At 48.4% G+C, this 12953-nt stretch overlaps 1 long non-coding RNA gene across 1 annotated transcript in view; it reads right to left on the bottom strand.

Annotated features, from left to right (window-relative positions):
- Positions 1–1687: 1687 nt before the first annotated feature.
- Positions 1688–12953, bottom strand: part of LOC138514289 (uncharacterized) — a 53283-nt gene continuing 42017 nt past the window's right edge. The window contains exon 3 of the long non-coding RNA XR_011281907.1: positions 1688–2033. This is a non-coding gene — a long non-coding RNA (uncharacterized lncRNA). The remainder of the gene's footprint in view (positions 2034–12953) is intronic.

Raw genomic sequence — 12953 nt, 5'->3', positions numbered from 1 at the left:
GGATAGACACACGGGGTAGGCCGCGGGAGGGATAGACACAGGGCATGAGCGGGGGTGGGTGGCGGGAGGGATAGAGACACAGGGCATGAGCGGGGGTGGGTGGCGGGAGGGAGAGAGACACGGGGCATGAGTGGGGGGTGGGCGGTAGGCGGGATAGAGACACGGGGCATGAGCGGGGGGTGGGCGACGGGAGGGATAGACACACGGGGCATGAGTGGGGGTGGGCGAGAGACACTGGGCATGAGCGTCGGGAGGGATAGACACACAGGGCATGAGCAGGGGGTGGGCGGCGGGAGGGATATACACACGGGTAATGCGCGGGAGGGAGAGAGACATGGGGCATGAGCGGGGGGTGGCAGGGAGGGGCAGAGACACACTGGGCATGAGCGGGGGGTGGGCGATGGGGGGAGAGACATGGGGCATGAGTGGGGGGGTGGGTGGGAGGGGGAGAGACATGGGGCATGAGCGGGCGTGGGGGGAGGGAGAGAGACACACGGGGCATGAGCGGGGGTGGGGGGGAGGTAGAGAGACACATGGGGCATGAGCGGGGGAGAGGGAGAGAGACACGACGTTCGTGTGCAGGCGGCAGATCCCGCTCCTCGGCCCTCTGCTGGCCACTGTGTGCCGAGGGTGTGAGCGGGGGGCTGGAGGAACAGGGGAGACACGGAGCGTGGGGATGGGGGGACAAGAAGGACACACAGGGCATGAGCTGGGGTGGGGGTGAGGGGAACAGGAGACAGACACGGGCGGACTTACTGTGCAGGCGGCAGATCCCGCTCCTGCTGACAAAGCCTTTCATGCGAGAGAACAAAGATGGCGGGCGTCTCTGAAGCCAGACGCACTGCACGCTTTCATGCATCCAATGAGAGAGCACGTCAGATGTCCGCGGACATCACGCAAGCTGCTGCCCAATCACCGTCCTGTCCGCGAAGCAAACACAGATATTACACATTTTTTTCAGTTTTTTTTAAAAAAAACTACTGGACAGATTTACACCAAATAAAGCAAAGCACGCTTTCGGGACCAAGCCGCCGCTCCTGCTGCAATTTGGTGTAAATTTGGTTTGGGCTGTAGGCGTGAGCAAAGTGTTTTCCCCATTATGTCTATGGGAAAAAACAAATGTTTTGGGACCCCCCCCCTATAACTTTTCCCCCTCTGGACGAATCCTCACCAAACTTTGCAAATAAATTCAGAGTGGGCCATATACTTTTTTTGCAAAGTTTGGTGAGGATTCGTCCAGGGGGAGTGAAGTTATAAGCTGCCCAAAAAGTGCTCTTCCTACGGAAACACCAACTTAACCATAACTACATGGCCACTAGTGTGGCCATGTAATATATACATCTATAGATATAGAGTAGAGCATGGAGAGGGCCGAGTCAAGGATTGAGTAAGCCAAGGGCGGGCGGGGGGGAAAAAAATTGGAGAAACCGGCAGCGAAAGCCTCAACTGACACACGCTTCATGGGTCGGATAACCGTCAAGGTGGGTGCTGGAATTGGCTTGGCCTACAGGGTGCAGAGGGTGAGCTGGGAGGAAAGGAGAAAGTGATCACTACAGGAGAGAGGAGTGGTGAGAGCGATCGAAAGGGGAAGGTCTGAAGAGATCATAGCGGGGAGATCCCCATTGGTCACCCCCACCTACCTCCTGTGGCCAGTATATCTTACACACAACATGAAATAACAGACAACTTTTGTAAGGTTATTTGGAATATACAAGGTCACAGTTTATTTGGAGCAACAACAACTTGAGACGGTCCCAGCCGCACAATACATTACACTCAGGTAAGGGTGAACCGTGTCACCCTATCTGCCAAAGGCAAAAGCTGAACACGCTTCTGGTTACTACCAGGCAAACACTGGTTACTACCAGTGGGACACTTGGAGCACTGACATGGAGGTTTGTTGGCATAAAGCCCTAAAAGGGGAGTCAGTGCCCGTCGATGGATTTGGCTCGAGCCCAGCCAATCCTGAGCCGCTGCTGCCGAAGCTTCAGTGTGAAAATCCCTCATTGGCTAGGACCACCCCGATACTCCGCCTGTAACAGAAAAAGGAAAATTAGACACTACATAACACAACCCAGTACCATTACACTGTATCTATTCTTTGTAATTGCTACAACATCTACCTGCACCCTTTCAGGGATATGAACGCCTCACCATGACTCTTAAAACTATTCCAACTGTTAACCACATGCCACTACTTCTTCACTACTCAACACTTTACCCAGGTTAATATATCAATTCCAGAAGACAGGGTTTGGGTGGGTGGGTGGGGATCAAAAAACGGCAGGAGCTGCTGGAAAAAGACTGATTGACCGCAGCTCCTGCCTTATATGTGCCCCCCACCCACCCGAGAACCTGGTCGGAAGTCAGGCCCTGGGGGATGCCTCTTCCGCCTCCACTGGGGAGGAAGAGTAGAGGCTAGCCACCCCGCAGAAGGTGGCGGCCAGCCCGCTATGTAGGCTGTCCCTGTAGCGCCCCCTGCGGGGGCTGGTCTGCCTCTTAGCAGCGAGATCCCCCATTGGTCACCCCCACCTCCTGTGGCCAGTATATTACACACACACACCATGAAATAACAGACAACTTTTGTAAGGTTATTTGGAATATACAAGGTCACAGTTTATTTGGAGCAACAATAACTTGGGACGGTCCCAGCCACCGTGTTACCCTATCTGCCACAAGCAAAAGCTGAACACACTTCTGGTTACTACCAGGCAAACACTGGTTACTACCAGTGGGACACTTTGGTGCACTGACATGGAGGTTGTTGGCATAAAGCCCTAAAGGGGTGTCAGTGCCAGTCGATTGATTTGGTTCGAGCTCGGCCAATCCTGAGCCACTGCCGCCAAAGCTGCAGCGTGAAAATTCTTCATTTGTCAAGGAAATGGCATCCCTCCAGACCGGTCTTTGCACCACTTCTGACCAAAACATTTCAGTGCCCGGTAACTCCTGGGCTGCTATGTGCAGGGCCACCTGTACCTGGGCCAGCAAGCGCCCCCAATCCAACTTGGCCAGATCGTTGCCACCCAAATGAATTACCATCATCCTTGGTGCCCACCTTCACCGAAGTTGCCAATGAATGGCGGGCAGCAAAGAGTGCCACCTGATTCCAGGTGTGCCCAACCATACCAACTTTGTCCCCTTAAATCCTAGGTTGGGGACAACAGTCCATTGAAAGGTCCTCTTTTCCGCCCGCGTTATCAATGAGTGGCCGATCACCCATAATGCATCATCTGTAAGGAGAAATTGAATGCCATAAGTAGTTAATACTATCCCTCCAATCCCCTTTGACCAAAAACCTTACAACCTGGCCATGTGGGTGTGGGGGGGGGGGGTCACTAACAGTTTTCTGGGGATGTGCCCGACTGAGGGCGTAGATACAGCCGATAGCAGCCAGATTCCCATCTGCCCAACTTCATAATAGCCCGGGGAGACATGCCTTGCTGGAAAACCGCGGTAGCCGCACCTATCCTAAAACTGTGGGTGGACCACCCCTCACCTTGAATGCCCAGCACCCCGAGGGACATTGCCAGCACCTTCCTGAATTGAAACAGAAATGGAGGGAACCGTCAGCATGAATTAACAGAGGGCCAGCCACCAAGGACCTGATCCCTCGGAAGAGCTTGGAGGCGAACGGGGCAGCTATCCTTGAGAGGAGACTCGTGGAATTCTATACTAAAACCCCTACCTTGCTGGTCTTTTTGCTTTTCCTCAACTGGATCCTGACCCCTTCGCCCATGCCCTCACTGAACAGAAAGACATCACCCAATGCAATGGCCCTCCCTGATAGGTCATTCTTGGATGTCAAAACCAGCTCACTGTTTCTGAAAGCCCTGAAAAAAGCCCATGCGAATGCCAGCCTGAATAGGGATATTTCATATTCATTAAAACATGTCTGACAAGGCAGAAAGTCACTTTAGGAGCAAGACAAAAATGGAAGGGCTTGCGCACGTCCTTTATAATAGGCTCCGATCAGGCCCAGCCCTTCAGCGCGGTGCGCACCAGGAACCCTTTTGTGGGATCACTCTTACCTTCCAGTCTAAAATGAAAAGCTACTGCCGCCAGGTGAGATGCCGCCTAGCTTTTTGATTTCCCTTCCCTGTGTGCCCAAAACACAAACGCGCGTACATGTTCCTCAGCATCGCGCTCCCTGCAATTTAAAGCCACAGTTACACTCCTGAACATAATTCTGCTGGTACCTACACCGGATGCCCGGTGTGAGCGAACGCTCACTTAACTCACAGAGCACCCTGTCCACGCTACCAGCTGCCACCACTCCTTCCAGAACTGCCCTCCCTCCCAGCCGGGCCACCGGGTAGGCCTTCCGAAACTTGGTCCACTGAAATTGAGAGAGAGCGTCAGCAGCAATATTTACAGCAACCGGCACATGCCGAGCCCTAAATTCAACATTACTGTCAAGGCAAATCTCCACCAATTTCCAGAGCAGGCTCAGTATCACCGGGCAAAATGCTGACTGTAAATTAATTGCCTGGACCACAGCCTTGTTGTCGGACCAAAAACACACTCTTTTGTTGGCAAACGCTTTGGGCCACAACAATAGTGCGACCACAATGGGAAACATTTCCAAGACCATGATGTTTTTTGTCCTATCTTTTTTTGTGCCACTGTTGAGGCCATCGCTGGGCGCACCACTCTGGTCCAAGAATTACACCAAAGCCTTCGCTACCTGCTGTGTCAGAATACAGCTGGAATTCCTTGCTCGTCTCCCAAGGGGTCTGCCAAATCTGCACCCCATTGAAACTTTCCAGAAATTTCAGCCACATCCTTAAGTCTGCCTTTAGGGCCGCACTTAATCTGATAGGATGTTGTTTTTGGACTACACCTGCAGCCTACACACAAAAACCCTGCCTGCTGGGATCACTTTGGCCGCAAAATTCAGTTTCCCCAAGTAGTTGCTGCATTTTTTCCGAGGTAGTTCTGTCTTTTGCCAGATTATTCTCAATCGCTGCCACTAACCCTTTGACTTTATCGTCTGGCAACCTGCAAGTCCCTTCCATAGTATTGATCTCAATGCCTAGAAAAGTCAAGACCCTACAAGGCCCCTTCTGTCTTCTCTGGAGCCAAAGGAAACCCCATCTCCTTCATTAAAAACTGGAAGGAAGACATAGCATGCGCGCAGTCGCTGGAGCCATCCCTGCCTGAGAACAGAAAGTCATCTAAGTAATGTACAATGGCACCTCGTTGCTCTAACCTGCGCGCTGCCCACTCCAAAAAGGTGCTAAATGTCTCAAAAAGGGAATATGACACAGAGCAACGCATGGGCATACATTCAACATAAAAGCTACCTTCACATTGAAAATCGAGCAGGTGGAAGCTGACCGGGTTCACTGGCAGTAAGCGGAATGCAGACTCAATATCCACCTTTGCCAGCAAAGCCCTACTTCCCATGACCTCTACCACCACCATGGCCTGATCAAAATAGGCATAATGTACAGAACATCATTCAGGGTTCAACCAATCATTAACCGACTCACCCTTTGGGTCGGATAAATGGTGAATAAGCCTGAACTTACCGGGTTCTTTCTTTGGAACTATGCCTAGTGGTGACAAAAAAAATTGGAGAGGGGGGAGGGAGGGGCTTGGAAAAGGGCCGGAGATTCTGCCTAATTCCAGTTCCTTATTTATCTTTTTCCCAACCTCGCCTGGCTGATCCATTGCCGAGGGTAGATCCTTTGCTAACCGGCAGGTTAGTGGGCCCTCCTAAGGAATGCAGAACCCTTCCGTAAAACCTTGGAAAAGCAAATCTCTTTCATGTCACTTGGGATAATTATTCAGATGCTGCACTAAACTAGGCAGAATAACCGGTGAGGGTCCCTTGGTCTGTAAATCATTGCTGTGCCTCCTTTGACTGGTGACCAGGGGAAGTAATTCAGTATGTTGGCAATTACTGTCCTTTACGCTGGCCCCTGCCCCCGGAGGCACCCTCCGCTTAATGCACTCGACCAGTGGATGACCTCCCCCACATTTTTCACATTCATGGCTGTACTTGCACTTGGCGTCCCAAGTGCAGTTACCTTTGTTGAAGTAACGGCATGTGTTGACGCCTGTCTTCCGCAACTCATGCGCTCCGCGTTTGAGCTGGCAACTCGGGAATCCAGACCAATGGCGGGAGCTGCTGGACAAAGACCGATTGCCCGCATCTCCCGCCTTATATGCATCTCCCCCGAGAACCCAGTTGGAAGTCAGGCCCTGGGGACTCCTCTTCCGCCTCCACTGGGGAGGAAGAGTAGAGGATGGCCACCCTCCGGAAGGTGGCGGCCAGAGGGGACAGCCCGCTATGTATGCTGTCCCTCTAGCGCCCCCTCCGGGGGCTGGTCCGCCTCTGAACATCCAGGGTGTGCCCTGCAAAGGGAGTCGGGCCAGACAGGAGAATAGAGAGTCGCAAAGGTCGCTAAAGAGTGGAGAATAGGTTTCAGACACCAGTGCATGGCAGGTGCCAGTGGGTTGGAGAGGCTTGCAGGCACCAGTAGAGAACCCAGTAGGTTGCAGACTCAGTGGGTGGCAGGCGCCAGTGGGTTGCAGGCACTAGCGGGGGTTCAGAACCCGGTGTGTGTGGCAGGTTGGTTGGAGAGGCTTGCAGGCACCAGTAGAGCAGTGAACCTAGTAGGCTGCAGACTGCAGCACGTGGCAGGTGCCAGTGGGTTGCAGAGGCTTGCCGGCACCAGAAGAGTAGAGAACCCAGTAGGTTATAGACACCAGTGCGTGGCAGGTGCCAGTGGGTTGCAGAGGTTTGCAGGCACCAGTGGGGTAGAGCAGTCAGGAGGTTGCAGGAAGCAGCGCTTGGCAGCTGCCAGAAGGCTGCATCTATCATTGGAGAGCCCAGCAGACTCCAGAGATCAGTGGGTTGCAGGCACCCGTGGTTTGGAGAGCCTAGTAAAGTTTCTAGATGTCAGTGGGTCGCAGACATCATTGGGTTTCAGAAGTCAGGGGGTAGACAGCAGATGGTTGCAGGCATCTGCGAGTTGGAAAACACTGGACGGCAGCCCCCAGTGGGTAGCAGAGTACAGACGTCAGTGGGTAGCCACCACTGTGTAGCAAGGACCAGTAGGCCGTAGGCACCAGTAGGTTTCCAACACTGCTGTTTTGCAGACATTAGGGAAGGAAGGAATCAGATGGCATGCATCTGTCAATGGCATGCATCAGTGGGTTGCAGCAGTCACTCGTCAACTGGGTTAGAGCACTTAGTTGGCTGCAGGTGTCAGTGGTTTGGAGAACCCAGTATGTTGCAATGTCTGTAGACACCAGCAGGTAGCAGAGACTAGTGAGCTGTGGGCACAAGTAGGGTTGAGACACTGCTGCTTTGCCAGCATGAGTAGTAGCATGGATCAGTGCGGTGGGTAGCAGGCATCAGTGGATGGCAGGCATTTGTGGGTTGAGATGTTAGTGTGTTTTTAAAGTGCAACCTTCTAACAAAAGCCCCCCACCCCCACAGGAACCCGTTCGTGTTTGGCAACCGTCCTCTTCTTAAACCAACAAGACTGCGTGAAAGGGGAACAGATCGTTTTGGGAAGAACCGTTTAAAAAGAGAAATGGAAAGAAAAGAAACGGACACCAGTCGTGCGTTTCCACTACCTCAGAGCAGCGCGAACAACCTGGACTTAACCGTGTGGAATTACTTCTGAGCACTTCTGAGCACAGTAGGCGGCAGGAAAAGTTGTTTCCAAAATTTAAAAAACGGGGGAAACGGTTAATGTGCCTGGGAAGATGGTGTACTAATGTGGGTGGCAGCCTGCCCGGCGTGGAGGTGATCAGAGAGCACTTTTATTTTTTATTATGTGCAAACAGCTGGAAAGACCCAGGGGAATTTGCCAGAAAAAAGTGAGGCTTTTGGCTTACTCTGTCAGAAGCGGCATTACATTTTTTCTTTTAAAGCTGAAAGAAAAAACTGAATTTGGTTCTCTTGAAACATGTGTCCGTACCTCACCCTCCCTGCGGGCGACATGAGGCCCCTTAGCCGCCCAGTGAGCACACCCATACCCCTCCCACCCCCCCGGCAGGTCAGAGTGCCTGAGAGTGACTGTGGCCAGGGCCAAACCCAAGTCAAAAAGGAAGATCTTCCTAGAATAATTCTGGAGTCAACCGGTAACTCCATCCTAGAGTCATCCGAAACCATCCTGAAGTAGGTGTATAGGCCGAAATATTTAAATGAGATGGCTCGAGTGATCACAGAAATTACTCTAGGAGGAGTTCTGATTACTTTGAGTGATGATCTTGTATTATTCCAGGATGACCACATGACAACTTCAGGGTGGGGGGGGGGGGGTGGAGGAGGGAATTACTCCAGAATGACCCTGTAACAACTTTACGATGGGTTTGAAATTGTGAACGAGTATTGCTGACACTTTCAGGAAGACTTATTTCATGTTGCTTCCCAACGATTTAGGAAAAGGATTTCGATTACTTGTGTGTAAGACAGGTGGTTTTACTATAGGGCAAGTCTAGTTCGACTTATGGATAGTGTACTGGAAAATCTCAAGGGAATTTGCAGCCATTGTTTTCCATCTTTGCAAGAGCACTCAAATGTCATTAACTAAGGTTCGCTGATTTAGTATACAAAACTACAAATCCAGCCCACAATGTCACGAACCAACCTGTAAACTCCCTCATTTCAGTTCGCACCTCTAGCTAACATGGCATCACACCCAATAAACTCCCACAATTACAAATCACTGCACTAAAATACACACTTTCAGTGACCTAAACAGAATCTGTTAAAGCTCTACCTGCATGACATACTGCCGATCACTTAACCAATATCACTTATGAGCAGCTAGCAATTAGTTCAACCATTCACCACACCCAAGAAAACACTAACTGGCCCCCAACAGAAATCAATAGCACTAAAACATGTACCATTTACAAGTTGGCACCAACCTACAAATTCACCAACCAACAATATAGTTCTACACACAAAAGCACTTGCATCTTCAGTTTCACAGAGCAGTGTGTGAGCTACAATTACGGCTGTGGGGATGTTCCAATTCCATTGTATTTTTAAGACCGTAATCTAAATGATTGCGCAGGTGTGTGGGAACATGTGGCTGTCACTTCACTGTCCAAACAGTCACGACTGTCATACTGTAACAAGGACACACTGTTGAGAAGACGTGGTGATAGAGTTGAGCTTTTCAAATTAGATCTGTCCGACAACATTTGTAGCAGACAACAGACTTACTTTATAGTCCAATATTTTGTAGTTGTTGCGTAGCTACATCTTTGGGAACTGCAACATTACACAGAGACATCTACCGATTTAATGCTGTGTCTTTCAATTGTCCAGGTGAAGTGTTAAGTGACTTCAATTCAGCACTCCAAGTCAATGCCCAAGGGAAGCCCTTATTTATATATTTTTATGACAAGTTCATAGATCTGGATGATCAAATCTTGTATAACGCCCCTCTCTTTGAATCCCCCTGACCTCACTGAGCCAAGGAGTAGGTTTGTTTTGAAAATTAAAATATTTATTTGAAAAATTAAATATATATATATATATATATATATATAAAATCACACTTTTATGAATAAATTAATATTTGATAGCACACTTATGAATAGAATGTTGATTACCAATGGGTAATGTTACAATTGCACACTCTTTTCAATCAGTAAGGAGTTAGTATAGAAAGGAGAAGGTAGCAGAGAATACTTTTATGGTTTCAAGGAAAAGCAATGATGGAAAGAATGCAGCACAGAAATAAACTGATATGGTTTCAACAAGAGATAATATGATCACTTTTTCTATTGACAATTCACTCCCCCCTACGCAATATAAGGAGATGGAAGGCGAGCACACAGGTTTTCAGGAATACAATCAAAAGCAGTTCAGTTCCCCCCCTAGAAAGCTTAGAGCAACCGGTATGCTTTTAAACAGGCAGAAATGCGATTTGCAATGAAGTGAAAAATATGCTAAAAATGATTTGAATTCCCTATAGGAGATTTAGGGTAGGTGATAGCTACTTAAGATTGGTTCAGGTCAACACTATCAGTGATTCATGAGGGATGGTCAGGTTGAAAACGAATTTCAGCAGTTGCAAGCAAAAGACAACGATTTCTGACAGGTGGAGAAATTGAGTCAATTTGCGGCACTTTTTCCGAGTGCGTCGATCGCGATTACGGAAAAACTATAAGGAGTAGAAAGATACGGACGATTTAGTGGAGGTAGAGTCTCAGAAAAAAAGTAAGAGTCAAATGACACTTTCACAGGTTTGAAATCACAGAATGGACACAATTTCTATGATGCCGTTGGGACAGGTTAAAAAGTTTGAATAGGATTATTTTAAACTAAGATTGGTTCTGCACAGTTCTGGCTGGATATTCACTATAAATTTGAAATAGGCCGTCAAGATCTGGTCAACAGGTTTAGACTGGACTTCGAGCGGGTGGTTCTGAAGTCACAGCTATCTGGGTCAGCTCTGCTCTGCTGTTCTGGATCTCAGGTTCTGGCAAATGTTCTTAGCACTGCACAGCAGTCTGGTCTGCGATTCTGGATACAGCTCTGCTTTCTGGGTCTGGTTCTGCCACAGAGCAAGCCAGAAGCAAAACAGCTCACCCGGCTGTTGAGAATCGGGTGCAAAAGATTATGAGGCATGCTGAAAATGGATTCAGCTTGTGGTTCAGGCCTCTCTGCTTCAAGTTCTGGAGTCTATCTGGAGTCTATGGTCCTTCTGGATATTGTCTTGTCCGGCAAAGTGCTTCGCAAGAAAGTGGAAAGCGCAGTCCCTATCTGGGTTTCAATGGTTCTTTTTATGTCTTTTGAAAGTGGGTTGGAAGGCTGACTTTCTATGCCCAACCCTCTGAGGATCCCGATAGGCTATAGGATTCTCGGTCGCCTGACTGGGGAACTGAATTGCAAGTCATCCTGTGTCATCAGGCATCATTTTTATGGCATACAGAAAGAACACTCCCCTTGTCACTTTGCACACAAATCTATTTTTGATTCCAATGCATATTTATCCATGTACAATTGTTCTAATATTATATGTCCAGTTAACATTTTCTGTAGCGCCAAACCAAATCGATTCTCGTCTTTGTAAGATGTTTTCACTTCTGACAGAATTCTGCCCTTTTCATCCAGAACACAATCTCTAAACTTTTCCAGAATTTACACAAATGTGCGCAAGGAATATGGGAATCAGATGATGAAGTGTCAGATTTTTAACATACATACATTTGGAGTAATACCCTATTTTCCGCTAATACCCCCCAGAACATACCACAGAGTCCTAACACCTCTTAAAATGTGCACAGAAAAATCACAGGAATAATATTATTGATATATTTTTGACAATTTTGTACTATGAATTATCCATCTTTTCAAATTTATGCTCTGGCCCAGAGGGGTGTGGTTTCCCAAAGCACATGGGGAATTTCTGGTTTGTCCACTTCCTCCAAGCTAAGCTTGCTCACAGAGGCAGTGCCCCTCCCATTTCTTTCCAAGAGGAAGCCATTTACGACCCCCTGATTTAGCAATTGCATGGAGCAAAGGGAAGTTAATTGTTCCGTTTTCCTGCAGTCCCAGGTACCCCTCCCCTGATTCAATCCGAGAGGTGTAATCTCCTTTTGGTGGGGAAGCGGAAGGCAGGCCAGGCCTCTGAATGCAGTTGCTGGGCAAGTTTCAACTCCTGTCGGGGGTAGTTGCCGGGCAGAATTCAATCTCCTTAAGCCAGGCTTCAGCCAAAGGTCACTTTTGTTCCCATTTTTCTTCATTCAAATCAAACTTACAATTTTGACACATGCAGCTAGAACGCCGATTCCAAGTTCAAAACCATGAAATTTAAGCAGTTGCAACCTATGTGACACTCAAAAGTAGGTCACTCATTTATTTTTAACATTTCGATTTTAGTGGCTTTAAATCCCATTTAACTTAAGCTGCTGACATCCACAGCTCAGCCAGTTTTGTTATGAACATTATTTTAGGCTCATCTTTCCAGATTTGGTATGCACACAAGACTTCATTCTACCAGACGTCTGCTGGTGTTCAGTAAGATTTTTGAATATCTTGCAATGTTTGAAATCGGCATTTTGAGCTTGCATTCAGAGAAACAAAGGTGATTTCAAAGCGCTTTTTGAGCTAACAGGCAATGCTGTTTTTCCTTTGGCACCACGTTTCACTCATGGCGCTTCTGGCCCATCCCGCTCGCACTGGTAGGTGGCGGGTCAGGTGATCATTTTGGTGTGCGCAAAAACTGTGCGGTTTTCCTGGATTCTGGCGCAATTGTGGGCTTTTCGGCCATCTTGGATTTTCTAAGCCCACAGCACCAAATGTTGCAGCATAATAACTTGAATGTGGGTCGAAACACCTGACAGAAGTAAGAGGTGGGTTCTGAAGAAAGAATGTAGGATGAATGAAGAACACTAACCATACTGTTTTTCAGATTTTGTGAACAGCCATTAATACGTTTTGGAATAGTCCGTTCGCCCCCCTCCCATCCCTCCCCACTGCATCCCAATAGGTTTTCATTATTTTGTTAAATGTTTTCTGTGTCTTAATACAGTTTCTTGGCTGCGGGTATGAAAAAGGCAAGTTGAAACTTTATAATGTGAATACCAATACAACAAACATTTTGCTTGAGCTGTACAGAGGTAAGCAACCCCCCCCAAGCGCAATCCCATCAGCCCCCTTGGTGTTTTGCTTAATCTTGCTCTCCTTGGCGCTTTCCCTCCCTTCCCATGCAGCTAGCAACAACTCAGTCTAGCTGCACACATACTCTGACTTGGACTACGGTCCGCAAGGGCGCACAACACATAGCGCGTTGCCAATAACATAAAAGAAATCAGTAGACCATCTATACTTTTGCGATTTACTCTAGAGGAAAGAGATGCTGTAAAGAGTGGTGGGCATTGTTCAGCATTAATCTGTGTGAAAAAAGGGAATGACTCCATGTAGGAACGTAAGATGTACCCCCAGCCCCAAACATCAAACAAAAGAACAAAAA

The sequence above is a fragment of the Ambystoma mexicanum genome, chromosome 12, assembly GCF_040938575.1.
Source record: "Ambystoma mexicanum isolate Mex_15411 chromosome 12, UKY_AmexF1_1, whole genome shotgun sequence".
In the NCBI taxonomy this organism is placed as follows: Eukaryota; Metazoa; Chordata; class Amphibia; order Caudata; family Ambystomatidae; genus Ambystoma; species Ambystoma mexicanum.
The sequence above is the reverse complement of the archived record's forward strand: the minus strand, read 5'-3'. Positions and strand labels throughout refer to the sequence as shown.